The sequence below is a fragment of the Bos mutus genome, chromosome 9 (assembly GCF_027580195.1).
Source record: "Bos mutus isolate GX-2022 chromosome 9, NWIPB_WYAK_1.1, whole genome shotgun sequence".
NCBI lineage: Eukaryota > Metazoa > Chordata > Mammalia > Artiodactyla > Bovidae > Bos > Bos mutus.
The window spans coordinates 55,193,137-55,216,870 of record NC_091625.1 but is presented as its reverse complement, the minus strand read 5'-3'; positions in this window follow the sequence as shown (position 1 = coordinate 55,216,870).

The window sequence follows — 23,734 nt, the reverse complement described above, 5'->3', positions numbered from 1 at the left end:
AGGACTGATCTCCTTTAGGATGGACTGGTTGGATCTCCTTGCAGTCCAAGGGACTCTCAAGAGTCTTCTCCAACACCACAGTTCAAAAGCATCAATTCTTAGGCACTCAGCTTTCTTCACAGTCCAACTCTCACATCCATACATGACTACTGGAAAAACCATAGCCTTGACTAGACGGACCTTTGTTGGCAAAGTAATATCTCTGCTTTTGAATATGCTATCTAGGTTGGTCATAACTTTCCTTCCAAGGAGTAAGCGTCTTTTACTTTCATGGCTGCAGTCACCATCTGCAGTGATTTTGGAGCCCCCCAAAATAAAGTCTGACACTGTTTCCACTGTTTCCCCATCTGTTTCCCATGAAGTGATGGGACCAGATGCCATGATCTTTGTTTTCTGAATGTTGAGCTTTGAGAGAGTCATTTCCTAGGCAGGTTGATAAGGAGTCTAGGGGTCCCCAAGGAGAGAGGTGTCTGGAATTCTCAAGGAGGAAGGACAAACTTTTTTTCTTTCTCCACATTCCTTAGGATTATATAACAATAATGTATCCTGCCTAAGGACAGTCTTTGGATTCTACCTTCTGTTATCTTAAAATGTTAATTATGGGAGTAGATGTGGTCTTTACAAGGATGTATCTTGCCTGAGGACAGTGTTATCTTAAAATGTAAATTATGGGAGTAGGTCTGATGAGGACTTTACAACCTCCAGACATTCTTTGGATTATATAACCTCATTGTTAACACTAGCAGGCTGGTACTCTTTCTACCCCCTTCTGATGCCTATGTCAGAAGCTTTCTCTATCTCCTTTATACTTTAATAAAACTGTATTACACAAAAGCTCCGAGGGATCAAGCCTTGTCTCTGGCCCCGGATTGAATTCTTCTCCTCCGGGGGCCAAGAATCCCGGTGTATTCATGTGATTCAACAACAACCTTTCAGCTTTAAGCCAACTTTTTCACTCTCCACTTTCACTTTCATCAAGAGGCTTTTTAGTTCCTCTTCACTTTCTGCCATAAGGGTGGTGTTATCTGCATATCTGAGGTTACTGATATTTCTCCGACAATCTTGATTCCAGCTTGTGGTTCTTCCAGCCCAGCGTTTCTCATGATGTACTCTGCATGTAAGTTAAATAAGCAGGGTGACAATATAAGCCTACCTAGGTATACCAATTGGTCTACACCAGGTAGACCAATAAGCCTATCTGATATCAAATCTCCCTATAATTGGAAATCTCCCATTCCCCCTGGGAGTGAAAACTGTCAATAAGTTTTGTTGAAAGTAGCCCTACAAGGTTCAGTGTTACTCTAGGATCTTGCTTCAGTCTTAATAGTCCCCTATCCAGTAAACCACTGATATCTATGTTACTGACTTGAGGTTATTTCTTTGATATTGAAGCTGAGCAAGCACAGAATTTGTAGGACTTTCCTGGAGTTTTTTGTTAATTTTTTAAAATAAAAATTAAGGTCTTAATAAATACAGTACCCTGATAACAAAAACTACAATAGTTACTTCTTTTGCAGTCTACACACACAATTTCTTGTGTGTTCTTGATTTTGATAACTTGGTTACTTTTCTTATATATCTTATTGATACTGCTTTTAATATATTATATTAGAAATTATTTTGCCTCTTAAACCATTGCCTGTGTAGAATAAAATCATACCATCAATTTTTAAAAACTAGGACAACTGATCCCAATTTAAAATTAAGAGCCACAGACTTTAAAAGGCCTACTTTAATATTCTGTTCACATTCTGCAAATTTATCACAGTGAAGCTACAAAAGGCGCTTCAATAGTACTGAATTTGAATTTTGGAAAAACCTTGGACTGAGGATTTAGTTTCCACCTTGAATAAAATTAACATATCTACTAACAAAGAAAAATAAACCCAAGGAAGTAAATAGACGTTAATAATGATGAAAAGGATATGCTTGTCAAAACATGGGCTCTAATGATTATTTTACACAATTACCATCACTTTGATAGCCTTTAAATAATGATTTACCATCATCTCTTCAAACAAGACCATGAATTTCAATGTAAGGGATCAGACAATTAGCGCATCTAAACTAAAACCTGCGTGTGGTAGGTGCCGGCGGGCTGTTTGAGGGAAAGGCTAAACAAATTATACCTATGCCCTGCTCTACACAGCATGGGATACTCTTCCTGACTTAAACAGATGATATGCATATACTGAACGGCTTCTAATGACTGTTTTAATGATCTTATCTTTCATAGCTACCACACAGTAACCATTTAAACAGAGAGCAAATAGATTTGTACAATTTTCTACCAGTATTTAAGATTCCTTTTCATACATGTATACATTTGTTAAGTTACTACATATCTACCATTGACTTGGTTTAGAATACAAGGGCATTGCTACTACCAAGTAAATTTTATTTTCTAGCCCCCGAATAACTGAGTATACAAATTGATATGGAATAATGTATATGCTGTATAGTTTGATTTTGCTTGTTCTGTTGTTAAGAAAACATGAGATCTGCTTAAGCATGGACTCACCAGTTCAAAGATGCTGTATTTTCATTAGTTCTTCATGGTATGTGCTTGCAGGTAATGCCTATTATTTCAGCATGTAAGATTATAAATTGGAGGTGTCAAAGACTGTGGTGAGCAGTAGTCAAGTTAATAACTAGCTACAGCTTCCAATCTTTCAAAAATACACTTGGTAGAGAGGTGGGACTAAGTAATAATTGGTGACATAGTATACTAATGTTTTTTTTAATAAAGTTAAATCTGTCTTTGAACTTTCTAAATATTCTCCGTATATCGTTTAACAGTGACATTTTGTATTTACTTAGTGCCTGAATTTAGACATTAAAAAATCTTTGTACACATTCATTTTCATCAGGAGTATTATCCTTGTTTTTCATTAGGTAGATGTTCAACACATTTTAGAAACTGATTCAAAATTAAATAATGAGTCAGTTACAGATAGACTTCATCACTTCATCCACCAAAATATGTATTAATGTGAAGTACAATGCTTATTATTTTTATATAAAATTTGTATAATTATTATGTTAGCTAAAAATATTGATAAGCTAAAACTATAAGTTAAGAGTTTCTTTCTCCAACATAAGCCAAAATAGTGTATTTTATTTTCTTCTTTTTCCTAAACAAGTTGTTATATTTATGAGTAGAGGAATGCCAGTAGTTCCCATCTTTGTAATTATATTGATCAGGAAGAATTATTGTTTCATTCATGGTATGTCTTCAGGTTCAGTGAAAAAGTCAGTCATTTGACTTTTGTATAAATTGCTTAGAAGGTGCCCAGTGTTATCAAATATATTAGGTAAAAGTATTTTTGATATTGATCAGTTTGGAGAGGCTGAAGTGATCTATCTGTGTACTTGTCTTTAAATTTAAAAAGGCCTTATAACTCGAGTTGTGGTTTTAGGAAATCTGTCCAAGTTTATGTTTCCTAGTCAAAAGTAACACTTGTGTAGAAATTACTTTAGCAGAGGTTGATGATTATATACAGAAATATATATATGCATATATATATATATAAATATATGCATATATGTGCATATATGTATGTATGCATGTGTGCATGTATATGTATATATATATCCACATACATATATAGGTATATAATATATACGGATGAGTATACATTCATATATATTTCCTAGCTGACAGGGCCTAGAAGGAATCTAGGCTTATATATATATATACACACATGTGTATAGACCTATGTATATATACATATATATATATACATTCAATATATATACTATATATACTGTATATACATTCAATTACTATATATACATTCAATGCCATAAATTTCCATTTAGCTACTGCTTTTGCTATATCTCACAAATTTTGATGTTATGTTTGTTTTCAATTTCATTTAGTTCAAATAATTTTTCTTGCAATTTCTTCTTTGACTCGTGTTATTTAGAAGTATTTTTTCTAATCTCAATGTTCTCTGAGATTTTGCAGTTATCTTTCTGTTTTTTATTTAACTTAATTCCACTGTGTGTGAGAGCAGACAAAGTATAATCTCTGTTCTTTGAAATGTATTAAGGTGAGTTTTAGGTTTTAGAATGTGGTCTGCTTTGGTGAGTACCACGCATGAGCTTGAGAATAACATGTTTTTTGAGACTGTTGGATAATAGTCTCTAGATGCAATTTATATCCATTGATTAATGGTGGTATAGAGTTCAACTATGTCTTTATTGATTTTCTGCCTGCTGGATTGCTCCATTTCTGATAGGAGGGTGTTGAAGTCTTCAACTATGAGAGTATGTTCATCTGTTTCTCTCTGCAGTTCTGTTTTTGCCTCACATGGTTTGATGCTCTGGTGTTAATATACACATTAAGAACTGTATGTCTTCTTAGAGAATTAACTTCTTTATCATTATGTAATGCACTTTATCATCTCTGATGACTTTCCTACTTTTAAGTCTGATCTTTCTAAAATTAATATAGCTACTCTAGCTTTCTTTTGATTAGTGTTAAAATGGTGTATTTTCCTCTGTACCTTCGATTTTTATCTATGAGTTTTTATATTTAAGATGGATTTCTTGTAGACAACATACAATTGGGTCATATATTTTGATGCACTCTACAATTGAGGCATTTAGACCATAAGTGTTCAAAATTATTATTGATATAATGTATTAATATCTAATATACTTGTTGCTGTCATTGGCTTTGTTCTTTACTTCTATTTTTGTCATTCACTCATTTTTTGCTTCTGGTGATGTTACTTGACCATTTAAAAATGTTTGTGTATTTGACTGTGTCTGGTCTTGGTTGTAGCATGTGGGATCTTTGATCTTCATTAGGGCATGTGTGCTCTAGTTCTCAGACCAGAAATTGAACCCAGGCCCCCTGCATTGGGGGCTTGAAGTTTTAGGCACTGGACCACCAGGAAAGTCCCACATGAACATTTTATATATCTTTTTTTTTTTATATTTCATTATATTTCATTTCTCTTCCTTAACCGTATCAGTTATACTTTTCTTTTACTTCCCTTGGTCACCCTAGAGTTTGCAATATACATTTACAACTAATTTCAGTAAACTTTCCAATAACACCATAATATTGGACAGGTAGTATGAGTACTTTATAATTAAAAAATAATGCTAATTGCTTCCCCCTGTGCCTTGCAGCATGTGCCATCACTCACTTTGGTTTTATTTAACCATACCCAGGTATGGTTAAATACATTGAGTGTATCATTGAATACATTGTTGCTTTATTTTGAACAAGCTGTTATCTGTTAGATCAATTAAGGAAAAGAAATATACTGGTGATGTGTGGAGAGGGTAAGCAATCTACAGTCATATGATTAGATCTTAGTGTTTTAGTGCCTCTGGACTGTGAACTTTATAAGTGTTTCTCAGTTTTTTTTTCTCTCCCTTTAATTAGGACAGGATGGTTAGAGTGGGCTGGAGTTGGCTAATTTTCCTTCACCAGGTCAATCAGGCTTTGGTTAACTAGTTTCTCCTGAGGGCAGACCTTATTAAGAAGAACAGAGTGCTCTGGTTTATTTCAAAATAGTTTCATTCCCATTCCCACTGCCAGAAGCCAGAGAGGATTTTTCTCCAGTTTTTACTGTGGAAAGTTTATGGAGATTCTGGAAGTAAATCTCACAATATTGTAGGGGGCCCGTATGAGTAGATCTCCCAAGATTTTTTTAACTCTCAGAGTTGTCCACACTGAGTCTCCAGTGATTCTTCAATTAACAGTTCTGGATTTCCTCCCTTGACACTGGTTCCTGCCGTGGTTTCTGCTAGCAGGTCTCTGCTCAGGTAAGCCAGGACTTCCCTGTATTTGCCTGACACTCCAGTCTTGGGGCAGCAAATTGCCCTGTGTCTTCCCTTTTCTTAGAAATCCAAAAAGAGTTTTTGGATTTTTAGGTTTTTTCAGCTTTCTACTAGTTGTTAGGACTCAGAGGCAATTTCTAAGCACCTTACATGAAACTGAATACTGGAAGTTCCTACTTTGATTTTTTAATGATCTTGTGGGCTCCAAGAAATCCTTATATCATGTAGTCTTGCTTTTTTTTCTTCTAAATAATTTACATATTTATTTGTCATATTTTGGCCTAAAAATCCTAGAACTGAAATAATTTATAAAATTTAGAATCTATTTTTGTATGTAGCATGAGTTAAGGATTTACTTCCTTTTTGTGTGTGTATCCAGTATGCTAGAAAAAAATTATTGGGTGATCCATTCTTGACCTTTTGATTGAAAGTATCCTATCCATAACATCATCATCTTATATAGGGGTTCATCATGTTCTGTTCTTTTGTCTATTGATGAAAAGGCTTTCAAACCCTGTGCTGAAATCATTATATTTCTATAATCAGTGTTAATATTTTTTAAGAAAGCCTCCAAATTTTCACACTTCTTCAAGGTTGCTTGAGCATATTTTTTTATATTTTCCTACAATCATATGACAAAAATCCATTGAAAATATGAATTTTGGTAAATATTCAGTTAATTTTAATATTACAGAAAAATTGATCATTTTTTATCATCACTCCTTTTTATCTAAGATGATGATGTAAGTTTTCATTCATTTAAAAGTTTTGTGACTTTAAATACTTCTCATTTTCCCTGTAATGATCTATATATACTGAGTTATTTATGATGTAACCTCTATTGTTGCTAATGTTGAAGACATTATCTTTCATTTTTAAATACTTTCTCTATTTTTGCTTGGATACTCAATTAGATATGATTTCTATATATTGACCTCACAGCTAATATGTAAATAATTGTGCACCTATTTTTTCCCTGGTAATTGTCTTAGATATATATTTCAACAATCTTATCACCTTAAATAAGGCCAGTTGCTTCTTCTCAGTCTTTACACATTCCATTATTATTACTTTCTTATTTTCTGTAATGTTAACTAGAAATACTGATAGCAGGCATGTTTGACTTGTTTCTGATTTTAATCAGAATGCTTTAAATGGTGCATAATTACAAATGGTGCACATTATATGGCTGTTGTAGATAAGAAAATTATATTTAGGAAGTTTCTTGCTAAAATATTAAATCATGCACAGTTCTTGAATATTATAAATGTTTTTACTAAGTATTGAAATGATTGTGTGTATATGTGCCCATATACATTTATATATGCTTATTATACAATTTGAATTTATATAATTGTCAAAATTTTGAAGAATCTCAAAGTTTTACCCTGTTTGCCTGTTGCTGATTGAGAGATGATGGCAGAAGACAAGATACATTTGAGTCAGTGGCAAAGAGCTTTCTGAAGGCAGAGCAGGCAGTATGAGCATCAGCGTGTCTGTGCTGGTCCCCCTTGCTCCCAAGCCCCACACAGTGATGTGACGGGGCTCATGATGCTAAGAACACAGTGGGTTTGTGTCACAGTTTAAGAATGTAGGGCAGGAGCTCAGCAAGTTTTAATAACAGAGAAAACACTGTAGCAAGCCAAAACAAACCAATTCTTCTGCCACATACGGTGAGCAATTACAAAGTAGTCATTCCATAGTTGCCTTGACCTATTTACTTGCTTATGTGACTAGCTACAGAAATTCTTAACATATGTAAATTTAATTGTATATAATAATGTAATATTGGATGTATTTTTGAACATACTGAGGGCTTTTGCAAAGTGCTACTCTGTAAGATGGGTTTCTAATTTCCCTTATTAATATTTTTCTTGTGTAGCATAGATAATTTAAATGAGCTTATTTACCTTGTAAAAGGAATTAGATTGGACTTTTCCATTTCCTAGAAAAATTTCCAAAAGCTAAAATGTATTCTTAAAACTTTGGCCACCTCATGTGAAGAGTTGACTCATTGGAAAAGACTCTGATGCTGGGTAGGATTGGGGGCAAGAGGAGAAGGGGACAACAGAGGATGAGATGGCTGGATGGCATCACTGACTTGATGGACGTGAGTCTCAGTGAACTCTGGGAGTTGGTGATGGACAGGGAGACCTGGCGTGTTGCGATTCATGGGGTCGCAAAGAGTCAGACACGACTGAGTGACTGATCTGATCTGATCTGATTCTTAAAACTTTGGTAGGAGTAATTAATTAGTTCTTTTGGAAAGATATATAACCATTAATTAAATGTCTATATGAGTTGTGTTTTTTCAGTAAATTTATATATATCAGTATATATATATATATTTATATTTATATATATATTAAATAGATATCATTATAAATAATGTTTAGTCAGAAATTTCATCCTGTTATTTGTTTTACAAGATTGTTCTGAAAGCATAATATATACATAAATGTATAGAAAGAGGATGAATTTAGAATGTTGGAAGTATTTTACAAGTTTATTATACTTGGTTGGGCTGGACACTCTGACCAAAGTTTATATATTTTATCTGTTTTTATTTAAAGAATTATTTAGAGATTATTTCATGACAACTTTCAATTGCTTAAGTAACAGCTTTACAATTAAGCAATATGAAGTTTGCATTTACAAGAACTTGGAAGAAAAATGTCCTTTTAATTTTGACAGTTTGGTATTTTACAAATACCAGGGATGCTATTGATGCAATATTATCTTTGTAAGAATAAGTTATATGCAACTATTGTCCTTGAGTATTCAGTTTCATCAGAATATCCTCTAGCTGTGCAACACATTTTCATGTTGTGGGTTTATACAGTGGTTTAACTGAGCATAGTTAAAATTTTTAAAATTTGAGGTTCATTCTACTATCCTGGGATTTGACAGGACAATTTAAGAATACTCCAATAGAATATATAATGACCTATGAAACTTTTCTGTATTTCATTCCAATCCCAAAGAAAGGCAATGCCAAAGAATGCCCAAATTACCGCACAATTGCACTCATCTAACAAGCTAGTAAAGTAATGCTCAAAATTCTCCAAGCTAGGCTTCAACAGTCTGTGAACCCTGTACTTCCAATGTTCAAGCTGGATTTAGAAAAGGCAGAGGAACCAGAGATCAAATTGCCAACATCCGCTGGATCATCGAAAAAGCAAGAGAGTTCCAGAAAAATACTACTTCTGCTTTATCAAATACGCCAAAGCCTTTGACTGTGTGGACCACAACAAACTGTGAAAAATTCATAAAGAGATAGGAATACCAGAGCACCTGACATGCCTTTTGAGAAATCTGTATGCAAGTCAGGAAGCAACTGTTAGAACTGGACATTGAACAACAGAGTAGTTCCAGATAGGAAAAGGAATACATCAAGGCTGTATATTGTAACCCTATTATTTAGCTTATATGCAGAGTACATCATGAGAAATGCTAGGCTGGATGAAGCACAAGCTAGAATCAAGATTGTTGGGAGAAATATCCATAAGCTCAGATATGCAGATGACACCACCCTTATGGCAGAAAGCAAAGAAGAACTAAAGAGCCTCTTGAGGAAAGTGAAAGAGGAGAATGAAAAAGTTGGCTTAAAAGTCAACATTCAGAAAACAAAGATCATGACATCCTGTCCTGTCACTTCATGGCAAATATATGGGGAAACAGTGGAAACAGTGTCAGACTTTATTTTTTGGGCTCCAAAATCACTGCAAATGGTGACTGCTGCCATGAAATTAAAAGACACTTACTCCTTGGAAGAAAAGTTTTGACCAAACTAGATAGCATATTAAAAAGCAGAGACATTACTTTGCCAACAAAGGTCCATCTAGTCAGGGCTATGGTTTTTCCTGTGGTCATGTATGGATGTGAGAGCTGGACTGTGAAGAAAGCTGTTAGTTCAGTTCAGTCACTCAGTCGTGTTTGACTGTTTGTGACCCCATGAATCGCAGCATGCCAGGCCTCCCTGTCCACCTCCCTGTCCATCACCAACCCGGAGTTCACTCAGACTCACGTCCATCGAGTCAGTGATGCCATCCAGCCATCTCATCCTCTGGCATCCCCTTCTCCTCCTGCCCCCAATCCTTCCCAGCATCAGAGTCTTTTCCAGTGAGTCAACTTTTCGCATGAGGTGGCCAAAGTACTGGACTTTCAGCTTTAGCATCATTCCTTCCAAAGAAATCGCAGGGCTGATCTCCTTCAGAATGGACTGGTTGGATCTCTTTGCAGTCCAAAGGACTCTCAAGAGTCTTCTCCAACACCACAGTTCAAAAGCTGAGCGCCACTGATGCTTTTGAACTGTGGTGTTGGAGAAGACTCTTTGGAGTCCCTTCAACTGCAAGGAGATCCAACACGTACATTCTAAAGGAAATCAGTCCTGAATATTCATTGAAAGGACTGATGCTGAAGCTGAAACTCCAATACTTTGGCCACCTGATGTGAAGAACTGACTTATTTGAAAAGTTTCCCTTATTTGAAAATCTTTCCCTGATGCTGGGAAAGATTGAAGGCAGGAGGAAAAGGGGATGACAAGAGGATCAGATGCTTGGATGGCATTACCGACTCAATGGACATGAGTTTGAGTAAACTCTGGGAGTTCATGATGGACAAGTAGGCCTGGCATGCTGCAGGCCATGGGTTTGCAAAGAGTCGGACACAACGGAGCAACTGAACTGTACTGAACTCTTGTTCATTTCATGTAGATTTTAACAATAGTAATTGCAAGAGGACCTTGAAGTTTATTACAGATATCAGAAAAACAATGAGATTCCTAAGATAGTTCTAGATAGTTACTGAAGTATTTTCAAAATTATTAGGTGTCTTAGAGTTCAGAGAAGGCAATGGCACCCCACTCCAGTACTCTTGCCTGGAAAATCCCATGGATGGAGGAAATGACTGAGCGACTTCACTTTCACTTTTCACTTTCATGCATTGGAGAAGGAAATGGCAACCCACTCCGGTGCTCTTGCCTGGAGAATCCCAGGGACGGGGGAGCCTGGTGAGCTGCCATCTATGGGGTCGCACAGAGTCGGACAGGACTGACACGACTTAGCAGCAGCAGCAGCAGTGGCAGAGTTCTAACCAGTATAAGATGTATGGTAAATACTCCTGATGGTCATCCATGATGTTTGCTTTATAAGGAAAAAGCTTTAGAAAATTAGGGTTTTTTTCCACGCTTTACAGAGACATGAAAAAAAAAAAAATTGAAGAGAGGAGAGCATTATGGAAGCTTGAGAATTACCCCAAGTTTGAGAATTGCAACAGTGATAAGTAGATTGACTGGTTTTTACACTTGGACATCACAAAATATACCATGATTACACTCTGCATTCGCACTGCTTTCAGGGGATTTTCTATGAGTTACAGTGGTAAAAGTGAACACTCTAGTTGTGCGTTCAGACGTCTTAAGACTATGTGCTAATCTCTCTGTGATTCCTTTCCCAAAAGACCACTTGGTTGCAAATCCTGGTGTCTGTTTTGCCTGCAATACAGAGGAAGAAATAACATTTTGGGAGTATCTGGCCAGCTCAGGAGGGGAAGAGGAAAATTGAAGGAGGGGATGGAAACCAGGTCAGGAATAGTAAAGTGACTACAAAGTCAATATTTAGTTGGATCAATGGCCCATGGCAGCGTCTCTAGTCAGGTAGAGTCTGATCTGATCTTGTCCCAGATTACCCTTCTCCTTCGAGTCACCACAGAACCCAAAACTTTATGTACCAGGCCTGCAAGTCTGCTTCTCCAGAGTGCTTTTAAAAAGTGTGCTTTAAATACACAACTTTATTACCTCACTGTAAGTTAGATTTTCTTGTGAATGATTTCTAATTTTTTGTGTCTAAGAAGGTGAATTTTACCTTTTCCTTTAAATTGCTATGACTTATTTATCTAATGCATGGTCAGTTTATAATGTTCCAAGTATACTAGTAGAGAAGATGTATTCTGTAATTCTTGGGTACAATGATTTTATGTAGCCACCAGAATAAGCTATGAATTGTATGGTGCCAATCTACACTTCTTTTTTCTGTTTTTTTTTGTTAGCTTTATCTTTAATTATTGAGGGAGTAAATGACAGTATAGTTTTCTCTAAGGATATCTTATATTTTCCTCCTATAATTTGCAACTAAGTAAACCTATATGCATTTGTAATTTTATATATTATATACCAAATCAAATGAGCTGCATTTCCTCTATTTTTTTATTTTTGAGTGTCATGTATAATATAAGGAATCTAGTTCTTAAAATGTTGGAGTGGAGAGTTTACTACTCTGTCTATTTAATAGTGTTTTCATTTGAACTATTTTTCTTCTTAGTCCAATTTTTTAAATTTAACTTTTCATAAATTAATAAAGTTCATCTAGATTATTGAATTCATTGGCATATCTTTTGCATTTTTATTTTAAAAGAATTTTTATCAGAGGTGTTGCTTGACAATAATTCATTCATACTATATTTATTGAGCCCCTAGCATATGAAAGAACATATGAAACTTACATTCTATTGGTAATAATGGATAGTGATAGAAATAAACAATAAAGATGATATGATGAGTGGTTTTGAAAACAATGTATGGAAGATGGTGGAGGAAAAGAAAATGCAGCAAAGAAGGGCATTTAGTGGTTTTGTTGTTTAACAGAGGATATTCAGAAAAGGCTCCTTGGTAAGATATACTTGTCAAAAGCCTTCCAGAAGTGATGGAGGGAGCCGTCCAATTATCTGGACAATAAGCCTCTCTGACTGGGAAGTACTGAGCGCAAAGGACAGAGAGTGGGGAGCTTTTTGTACATTCATGGAGCATAAGGAGAGCAGTATAGCTGAGTAATGAAGTTAATAAAAGGAGAGCAGTTGGAAGATGAGGTCAGAGAGATAATCAGGGGCCAGGCTTGAGGGATGCTTATACTGTTGTAAAGCCTTGACTCAAAATAGTTCTGGTCTGGATGATATATTTTATTTACTCTAGCTGAACCAGGGCTGCTATAACAAATTCCCGTAATCTGGGTATCTTAAAATAACAAAAGTCATTCTTCGATGGTTCAGGAGGCCAGAGTATGAAATCAGGATGTCGGTAGGTTGATTCCTTCTGGAGTTTCTGAGGAAGAAACCATCCCAAGCCTCTTTTAGCTTTTGATGGTCTCTGGACATCCTTGGTGTCCCATGTCTCTTCCAGGTTCTGGTATCTCTGGGTTTTCTTCAGTGTGGAAACAGAATTCTAATCTCTGCTTTAACCTTCAAGTGAACTTCTTTGCTGTATGAGTCTCTGCGTGTCCTCTCCTATTCTTAGAAGAACACTAGGCATTGGATTTACAGCCCACCCTTTTTCGGTCTGGGGCTCCCCTAGTGGTTCAGTGGTAAAGAATCCACCTGCCAAGCAGGAGACATGGGTTCCATCCCTGGGTCAGGAAGATCCCTGGAGAAGGATGTGATGAACCACTCCAGTATTCTTGCCTGGGAAATCCCATGGACAGAGGAACCTGATGGGCCATAGACCATGGGGTCACAAACAGTAGGATGCTATTTAGCAACTAAAGAACAACTACTATTTCAGTATGACCTCCTTTTAAATAATTACCTCAGTAAGGACTTTATTTCCAAATAAGATCACATTTTACATTTAGAAGAGAGGGGACTGTTCAACCCACTACACTAGCCAAAGATGAATCAATAACAGTTTTCTTCCCTGTGTCCAATCCCATTTGCAGGAAACATCTACCATTGCTTACTGTCAGGGGTATTTCAACCAGCGGCTCTTGCATTGCTCTTGGGCTGGTCTGACTTTACGGAACTCAACCATGTTATTTTCTGGAGGTGTTTCTTGTTGAAGGTCAAGCACCAATCCAGCCCCAACAAACTGCAGGAGACACAGGTCCCATTCTTCTCATATTCTGCTCTTTAGTTTATTAGCACTGGGGCTCAAAGTTTTCTGTATCTCAGCCAATATTCATCCAGAGGAGGGGGCTGATCTCTCCTTTTCAAAAGCACCTCCACTCTGTACATGGTAAGGAGAAAGGAGGAACAGGAATGAACAACATTCAGGCAGCTTCTTGCAAAGTAATCCTCTTTCCTGACTTTCCTCTACCAGTTACCCCATCATATGACTTTAGGTAAGCTGAAGGATGAGGTATAATTTCCCAGTACCCTCTTAGTAAATTCTCACAAAGGACCCAGCAACTTTTAGAATGGTCTGATCTCTTTACACCCTTTATTTTAAGCTCAATGGCCCTCAATCAAAACTGAGACAGCTGAAAAAATTTTATTTGGCATTCTGATATAGAAGAACTAAAAAATGTAGCAAAGATGTGTTCTTGTCCATCATTCTTGTACACCCAGTTTAGGGATCTTCAAGTTTAGGAGAGTGATATATCCCCAATCCTAACATAAAACAGCAGCAATATAAATACAAAATGTCATATTCAAATTCCAGGATTCATAAACATCCAAATGTTTTAATGTCCTCAGTTTAATTAATGGGGCCAGAAATGAACACATACCACACTGTGAGGAATAAGAATGTTATAATAGAAATTGGAACAAATTATGTTGGTATGAACACTTAAAGCTGTGAATGTTATCCTAGGTGTCTGAAAATAGCAGTGAGACCATTTTGAAGACCATGAGTCAAAGAACCACATGCTTACCCAGAGACTGCTGCCGCTAAGTCGCTTCAGTTGTGTCCGACCCGGTGCGACCCCATAGATGGCAGCCCACCAGGCTCCCCCATCCCTGGGATTCTCTAGGCAAGAATACTGGAGTGGGTTACCATTTCCTTCTCCAATGTATGAAAGTGAAAAATCAAAGTGAAGTCCCTCAGTCATGTCCGACTCTTAGCAACCCCATGGACTGCAGCCTACCAGGCTCCTCCGTCCTTGGGATTTTCCAGGCAAGAGTACTGGAGTGGGGTGCCATTGCCTTCTCTGACTCAAAGACTGCTGCTGCTGCTGCTAAGTTGCTTCAGTTGTGTCCAACTCTGTGATACCCCAGAGACGGCAGCCCACCAGGCTCCCCCTACCCCTGGGATTCTCCAGGCAAGAACACTGGAGTGGGTTGCCACTTCCTTCTCCAGTGCATGAAAGTGAAAAGTGAAAGTGAAGTCACTCAGTTGTGTCTGACTCCCAGCAACCCCATGGACTGCAGCCTACCAGGCTCCTCCATCCATGGGATTTTCCAGGCTAGAGTACTGGAATGGGGTGCCATTGCCTTCTCCGACTCAAAGATTAAGAGATGTAAAAATGAATGATTGACTAATAATTGCAAATAACTTCTGTCTTAATCATAGAATTTATACAAATTAACTGTTAAATGTTCTAAAATATACAAAAATACAAAGAAAATCTATCAGATAAGAGTTAACATTTAAGATTTTGATAGATATTGTTTCACATTCACATATTTAATTGTTAAGGAAAATATTTTATAAAGTTAACTTTTACATCAGTGTATTTATACCATATATGCTGCTTGCTATCTATTTTGTTATATGCTTAGTCCCAACTTTTTCCTGTGTCATTATATGATCTTCTGAAGAATTACTTCTTTTTTTTTTTTTTTTAATTTTTATTATCAGTTCAGTCGCTCAGTTGTGTCTGACTCTTTGTGACCCTATTAACTGCAGCACGCCAGGTCTCCCTGTCTATCACCAACTCCCCGAGTTTACACAAACTCATGTCCACTGAGTAAGCAATGCCATCCAACCATCTCATCCTCTGTTGTCCCCTTCTCCTCTTGCCTTCAATCTTTCCCAGCATCAGGGTCTTTCCCAGTGAGTCAGTTCTTTGCATCAGGTGGCCAAAGTATTGGAGTTTCAGCTTCAGCATCAGTCCTTCCAATGAACACTCAGGACTGATCTCCTTTAGGATGGACTGGTTGGATTTCCTTGCAGTCCAAGGGACTCTCAAGAGTCTTTTCCAACACCACAGTTCAAAAGCATCAATTCTTCAGCACTCAGCTTTCTTTACAGTCCAACTCTCACATCCATACATGACTACTGGAAAAACCGTAGCCTTTACTAGACGGACCTTTATTGGCAATGTAATGTCTCTGCTTTTTAACATGCTGTCTAGTTTGGTCATAACTTTTCTTCCAGGGAGTAAGCGTCTTTTTATATCATGGCTTCAGTCACCATCTGCAGTGATTTTGGAACCCAAGAAAATAAAGTCTGTCACTGTTTCCACTGTTTCTCCATCTATTTGCCATGAAATGATGCAACCAGATGCCATATTCTTAGTTTTCTGAATGTTGAGCTTTAAGCCAGCTTTTCACTTTATTCAAAAATACACAAAGGTAGAATACTATAATGAGCAGCATCATTTGTATATGCATGGTTCATCTACTGTCTTCCTATTATTTTTCATTTTTGTTCCTAGAGTACTGTTAAGAAAACTTAAATCATTTTACCTGTAAATACTTCAACGTGCATTTCTAATATTGAGGATTTGGGGAAATTCAACTTTGATACCATAATTGTGCCTTACAAAATTAACAATAATCTCCTAGTATTAATTAATAAAACGTTTGCTATTTTCTCAGTTGCCTCAAACATTTATTTTTATGGTTCTCTTCTTCAAATCAGTACACATTGAATTGGTTGGTATGTCTGATACATCAGTTTAAACCTTTTACAGGTTTATATTCCTTTATTTTTTCATCCTTTTTCTTTTTGTAGAAAAGTAAATAGATTTTTGGACCATATAATTTTCCATATTCTGGATATGACCAATTTCATCCTTATGTTGTCATTTGGCATACTCCTCTCCCTACTGTATTTCCTGTAAACTGCTACTTAGATCCTCAGTTTTTATTAGATATAGGTTTACTTTTTTACTGACAAGAAAAATTTTTATCCAGTGTTCTACGTTCTTCCTATTGTGTTGCATGAGATGAAAGACAGTGTCTGACTTAACCACAGTTATATCACTTCCAGTGGCCACCAAGAAGTTAAATAATTGTAATATACTTTTCTTTCCTTTAAAAAAAAAAAAATTCCCTGATCTTAGCCATTGGGCACCTAAAATGTGCTTCAAGGAATTTTACAAAGTTATAGTGTAAATGGCATCTAATAATGATAATAAGTTTATTATAAAAGACATACATTGTAAATAAGGACTCAACAAAGGAATTTTGTGGGGCTTGTCTTCCTTGAGTAATTATCTACTCTGGGTCCCACTCAATTTAAGATACAAAAAAATCTAGGATCTGGTTACAGTCTTTCTGAATTAAGGTCTGCATGGGAGGTGTAATATAACCTGGGAATGATTCAAAATTATTATTAAAACTTATCATTGCTCAATTAAACTTTTAAACAAGTGTGTTTGAATTAAACTTTCCCTAATGGGAAGTTGGTGGGCTGCCATCTATAGGGTCGCACAGAGTTGGACATGACTGAAGTGATTTAGCAGCAGCAGCAGCAGCAACAAGGGGAAGTTGTGATTTATAATGCAGTTAAATGATCATGAAGTACTTACAGTATCTACAATTATGAATGCTCGCCTATAAATGACGTTGAGGAATTTCTATACTTACTTAGCAATTATACTGGGTTCTCAATATTTGCTCTTCAGAACTCTCTTCTGTGTGTGGTATGGTTCCAGAGAAGAGGTGGTTGTTACCTGCTATGTTACTGAGCCCTCCATAGCTAAGAAAGCTTCATAGTCTTAAGGTGAAATATCAGCAGTTATTATTTCCTAATCCTAACTTGAAAGTAAATGAGAGCTTCCTGTTCTGAAAGCATATTCAAACTGTTACTTCCCAGTTCCATAGATGTCATTACTTTCTGAAATGTATGATGAAGTAGTCCAGCAACATGTGACATTTCTGTAAGATCAAAGAGTGCAATGTAAGTGGCTCAGCGTTTTGGTCGTATTCTCTTCTATGTCAGTTATGGACCTTCAAATCAAACTGTAGCTGAGCAGCACAGAACCCGGTGCCTCCCAGACTAGCACTCTGTCTCTCATTCTGTTCTGCTTCTCTTATTTATCTCATTCCTCCTTTTCTCTGAAAATCAGCCTCAGTCTTTCAGATTAAATCAATCTGTAACTATGACCTTTATCAATTTCTTAGTGGCTTTATCATAAGACAGTGTTGGGTTCAGATTCAAATATTAGATTTACCAGAGAGGAAGGCAGGCAGGCAGGCAAATTGATTTAGGCATAAATCTGGTAAATATGTGCTGGTTTAATTTTTGACAGAAGTGCCAGGTGATTCAAAAGAAAAGGAAAATATTTTTCAAAAAATGGTGCTGAAATAATTGGATACTGTAAACTGAAAAAAACCCTCAAACCACATCTCACATAATTATACATAAATTAACTCAAATGAACCACAGACTCAGGATAACACATGAAATTTTAAAGAGAGTAAAAGCATGGGAGAAAATCTTTGTAAACCTGGGTTAGAGAAAGACTTATCAGATGCAATACTAAAAAGTATTATGCATAAAATGACACTTTGGTTTTCATTAAATTAAAAACTTCTGTTTGAAAGATACTATAAAAATCAAAAGATAAGCTTCAGGCTGGGAGAAAATATTTATAAATCATTTATCTTAGAATTTGTATGCAGATTATATAAAGAACTCAAAAAGAGTAAAGCAACCAAAAAAAAAAAAAAGCTGAGCAAAAGATCTGAACAAACATTTCACCAAAAAGATGCACTGATGCAAATATGCAGCTAAAAAGAAACTCAGCTTCCTTAGTTATTAGAGAAATGCAAAAACACAATGAGATGCCACTGTTTACCTATTAAATTGGCTTAAAGCAAACAAACTGACAGTCTCCAGCATTGGCAAAAATGTCCAAAGTTAAGTTTCAAAATGGTAATCCAAAAGAGTAATCAACTTTTCTCATTCTCACTTTCCACATATAAAATCTGGCTGTTAATGTCTACCTATCCTTTATTGGACTATTCTAAGAAACAAATGCAAAATATGTAGGAAACATTTTATAAAATACTAAGTACTTTACTAATGTAAGAAATATTATTGTAGTGTAATTTCAGTGAGGTTAATAGGAAAGAATCAAAACATAAATGCTGAAAGCATAATGATAATCCATTGGTATATGAGGTATAGTTATATCATTAATTATACAAAACTCTTAAAATAAAAGAACATCATTATCAAGTAACCATAGCAATGATGTTAATGTGAGTAATTGCTTTTTTTCATAAAATTATTGGTCCAGAATATCAAGAAATGTTACTAGCCAATTTAATGGTATAGATATTATGCATGTACAAACTATCTCTATTTGCCATTTAAGACAAACTTAGATAGTAATTATTTCAAGGTTTGCCTTCAAAATAGCCTACATTTAATAAAAATGTTCATTATACACATATATTTTCCTTTTCTTTGCTTCTGTATCCGATCAGTTACTATAAAGCAGATTGATCATACATTGAGCTGTACTGTTCTGCAAAGAAAAGATGAAATAAAATGACTCCCAATCTAAAGAAAAAAATTAAAATGTCAACAGTCCCTTGGTGACAGTTTTAAATGAATCTTTAAAAGAAGCTTATTTTGGAAAGCCTTCTGGTCACCCCCAATTACTATGGTTGCCTTGGTTGTGACAGCTGGTGTATAATCTTTGATTACACTGTCATTAAAATGTCTTTTATACCTTTTTTAATGCCATCAACACACCATTTGCTTTTCAAATCACACCCTAAAGTGGGTGGATCATGGGCATTGAGGTATCTATGAAGTTTCTAAGCCTTTTTCACACTTTTAGGAGCTGGTAAATTCAGACACAATATGGGAATCTGATACTGCTCCAGCTCTGATATACTAAATTTATCCTAAAATTTTTTTAAACATATACTCACATTTTTGATCTTTTTTCCCTTCTATCTATCTCAACAGGAAAAAAAATTAATTTCACTAGATTTCATCAATGTACCTTGTTGAAAATGGTAGTAATGAGGTCAGGACAGAAGTGCAGCCACCAAGCACATCAGTTACAGCTTCACAGGGAAAAACCACAATTGTTTCATAGCCTTAGACCACATCTTTAACCCAGTCAGCTGGCATGAAAATTTGCACCAATGAAGCAGAAGAGCACACAGAGTCAACTCAGTGCTATAGACATGAAATTAATGAGGAATCTGAAGGTCTTTTTTTTTTTTTTTTCTCTCTCTTTTAACCTTTTTACTGATCATATGGTTTAAAACAATAAATTCAGATAACTTCATTGAATCCCAGTTTCTTTGAAAGTAAAATGAGGACGATAACTTCTTTTTTTGTCTTAGAGTTGCTCTGATACACATATTGATATCATATGATAATATGGAAAGCTTGTAGTATAATACATTCTTTGTGGTAGTGGTACCTCTGATGCATACATGCCTACACTCAGTCATGTCTCACTCTGTGACCCCATGGACTGTAGCCTGTAAGTCTCTTTTGACTGTGGAATTCTCCAGGCAAGAATACTGGAGTGGATAGCCATTTCCTTCTCTAAGGGATCTTCCCAACCTAGGGATCAAACCCAGGTCTCTGTAGAGTGGTACCTCTACAACAAGTTAATCAGAAGAGGTCTTGAGTTCTAAGTGGCTCAGCAACCTGGGTCTCATAAAAGGACTACTGATCAGGCCAATTGAGGCAGTTCTGTGTCTGCTTGTGTCTTCAACTGCACAGTCAGGCAGGAATCCACTTCAAATGTTCATTAGGGAAAAAAGAAAGATTTTTTTAATCAGTTTTCAAAAACAGTTTGAAAAAAATGATGCTATGATTCCATTTTTTTCTTCATTGGAAAGATTATTAAATAGTTCAAAAGATGACAAAACCTTAAAAAAAATGTGTCTTAGTAAATTGTTTTCAATAAGAGAACTTCAGTTACTTAAGGGACTGAAATGTTGATAGAAATGAGTACACAGAAGTTACTACAAGATTTCAAGAAATATGAAAGAAATATATTTAAATGCTGTAGTATCTTTTTAATGTTTTTAATTATCTATATTTTGCTTTTTGCTGTGTAAACAGTGGTTTTCTAGTGCTGATTAAAATATCTCATTGGTGATATCTTGGAATAATGCAAACCAACAAACTTAACAGTAATTGAATATATTAGTAAAGAGATTAAAAAGCTTTAAATCATGACATTCTTGTGGGAAAATGTAATATGAGTTCTTTAATTGGGAAAAGGCTAGAAATTTCAGTTTTAAAACTTAAAACAATTACTCATGATGTGTGTTACAATTATATTATTTGAAAGGAACCATCTATTTGCTATATCATTTACTGCATTTCTTATTTGAAGCTCAGATTTCACTGAGATTTCTAGGCTCTTTTTTGAGTATGGGAAACTTTCCAATCATCAAGTGCTTATTGCTTTTAAGGTATATCCTTGTCAATATCTCTGCTATTTCACACTATATTTCCTCCACACCTCATCATGAAGCACTCATCCAGTTCCAGTTATTTACTGCTGGTGAATTTCTAAAGTTGCATCATGAATTCCTTCATAGAGGCTTTGCTCTGTGCTAAATCCACACTGATTTTCCATGAAAAGTGCATTTGAAATTGGAATTTTCCCATCATTACACATAGTAAAGTCTCATGTAAAACACTGAAGTATTGAACTAGTTCCCTTTTTACATACTAGATATTTAGAGGGCCTGTGATTATAAATGCAGGCTTTGCTTTAAGTATATATTGGTTCTGAAATAGGTTCTCTTTTTAACCATATTCCAAATAATAAAACCTATGTGAATTATTCATAATAAAGGGAGATAACTTTTGGTGATATTATGTTAAAAATCATTCTAGAAAAGAGTGAATTCTGAAAATCCTGCCATCTGTTATCAATTAAATTCAAAATTTGTAAATGACTGACGTAGACAGTGTAGTGAGTATAAACAAGTAAGAACTATGATTGCTTTTAGGGAGTTTATTTTCTGTGTAGTAAAGTAATTTAAGCATATGCTTAACTACTAATAAATATCTGATAAATGACTGAATTGAGGCGTTAGGAAACCTATGAATTTGGGATGAAAGCACTCCTTGAAACTTTCCTAATTTCCAAAAAGAGAGTTTCCTCAATGCTGTGGGATCTAAATGTTAAAACTAAATGTTATAGAACAGGGCCTATTTTTAGCCAAATTTATTGGTGTTTTGAACAGGACGTAATGTATAGGTCTCTGTTATTGATTGAGGCCAAGATTAAGGAATGGACATAGTATACACATTAGAGTGGTTTTTAAAAAGCTTAAGTCTTAATGAATGAAATTGTCAGTAAGTTATTGACTGACCAAAGCAGTGTTCAGAAAACCAGCCAAATCCTAGGGTCCCTGGAAGGATCATTCACCATCTATTTGATGATCTGGAGATCTGAATGTGATGACAAGTATATAGTCATGCAAGCAAAGGAGTAATGGCCCTTTCTCCTTGAGTCTGTGAAACCTTAACCATTTTAGAGATATAAAAACTTGCAGATTACCTGTCTAGCAGTATGTGATAAGCCAGCACATATTGAGAGTATCATGAAAGAAAATGAAGTAATGACATAAATAATATAAAAATATGTAAGGAAGGAAAAATGAGGGAAAAATCCTGACTGTATGTGAAGCTCAATCTATGAGAACAGCAGTCTCCATCTCTTGCAGATTTATCTACTCATGACCACAGATGATGGCTTGTAACACCTTAAGGGATTTCTAACAATTGAATGAGTGTGTGCATGTTTTTTAAATCAACAGATGCTTAAAATGGTGTTACAAGTCTGCCACTTGTTGTATTGTTTCTTTTTTCACTATGTCAATGTGATTCTCTTAAAACTTTGCTCAGCAGTTATCTAATCCAGAAAGATAATGTTAAGGGACACACCTCTTTGCTACTAATGTACATTCAATTACAGCATGTTTTAAGTTGGAGTGATTTAGCCCTGGCTTAAAATGTTGGAATGAGTACAAGCAAGTACTTCCATCCTTAGCACAGGTAGACTACCACACGTCTTTCTCTCAACCCTGAATTCTCAGTGTCCCTTTCTGTCCACTATCCCAGGCATGAACGTGTGAAGCCTGCTAGCCCCCTTCCATGTTCTCAGTTTCCTGACAATGAGAAAGAACCAATTTAACTTGAACTTTAAATGACCAATAATGAGAGTCAATATACTACTCTTTGGGTTTCCTCGGTGGCTCAGCTGGTAAAGAACCTGCCTGCCAATGCAGGAGATTCAAGAGACAAGTGTTCGATCCCTGGATTGGGAAGATGCCCTGGAGAAGGAAATGGCAACCCACTCCAGTATTCTTGCCTGGGAAATCCCATGGACAGAGGATCCTTGTGGGATACAGTCAATGGGGTTGCAAAGAGTCAGACATGACTGAGTGTGCATGCACACACAGTTAAAGACACATGTATTTAAACATCTGTTTAAATAAGTCCTTCCTAAAGGACATTGAATCTTTAAATTGTAAACTATACCTCACTCACAGGTTGATTTGAAAAGAGTTTTTAAATAGAGACAATTCTTGGTTCATCTCAAAATCATGATACTCCTCAATACATCTACACACAATCTCAGCCCTCATTAAATAGGATAGCTTGGTTTTGAAAACACAGTCCTCCAAGAATCAGCTCAGCACTTATCTTGAGCATCAGTTACATCCTTACCCATTTATCAGGTGGTAGTAACCCACTCCAGTGTTCTTGCCTGGAGAATCCCAGGGACAGATGAGCCTGGTGGGCTGCCGTCTATGGGGTCACACAGAATCGGACACGACTGAAGCGACTTAGCAGCAGCAGCAGCAGCATGTGACTACTAGCCTTTTTCTTTACATTGAGTGAGTGATAGTCGCTCAGTCATGTATGACTCTTTGCAAGCTCATGGACTGTAGCCTGCCAGGCTCCTTTGCCTATGGGATTTTCCAGGCAAGAATACTAGAGTGGGTTGCCATTTCCTTCCCCAGGGAATCTTCCCAACCCAGGGATCAAACA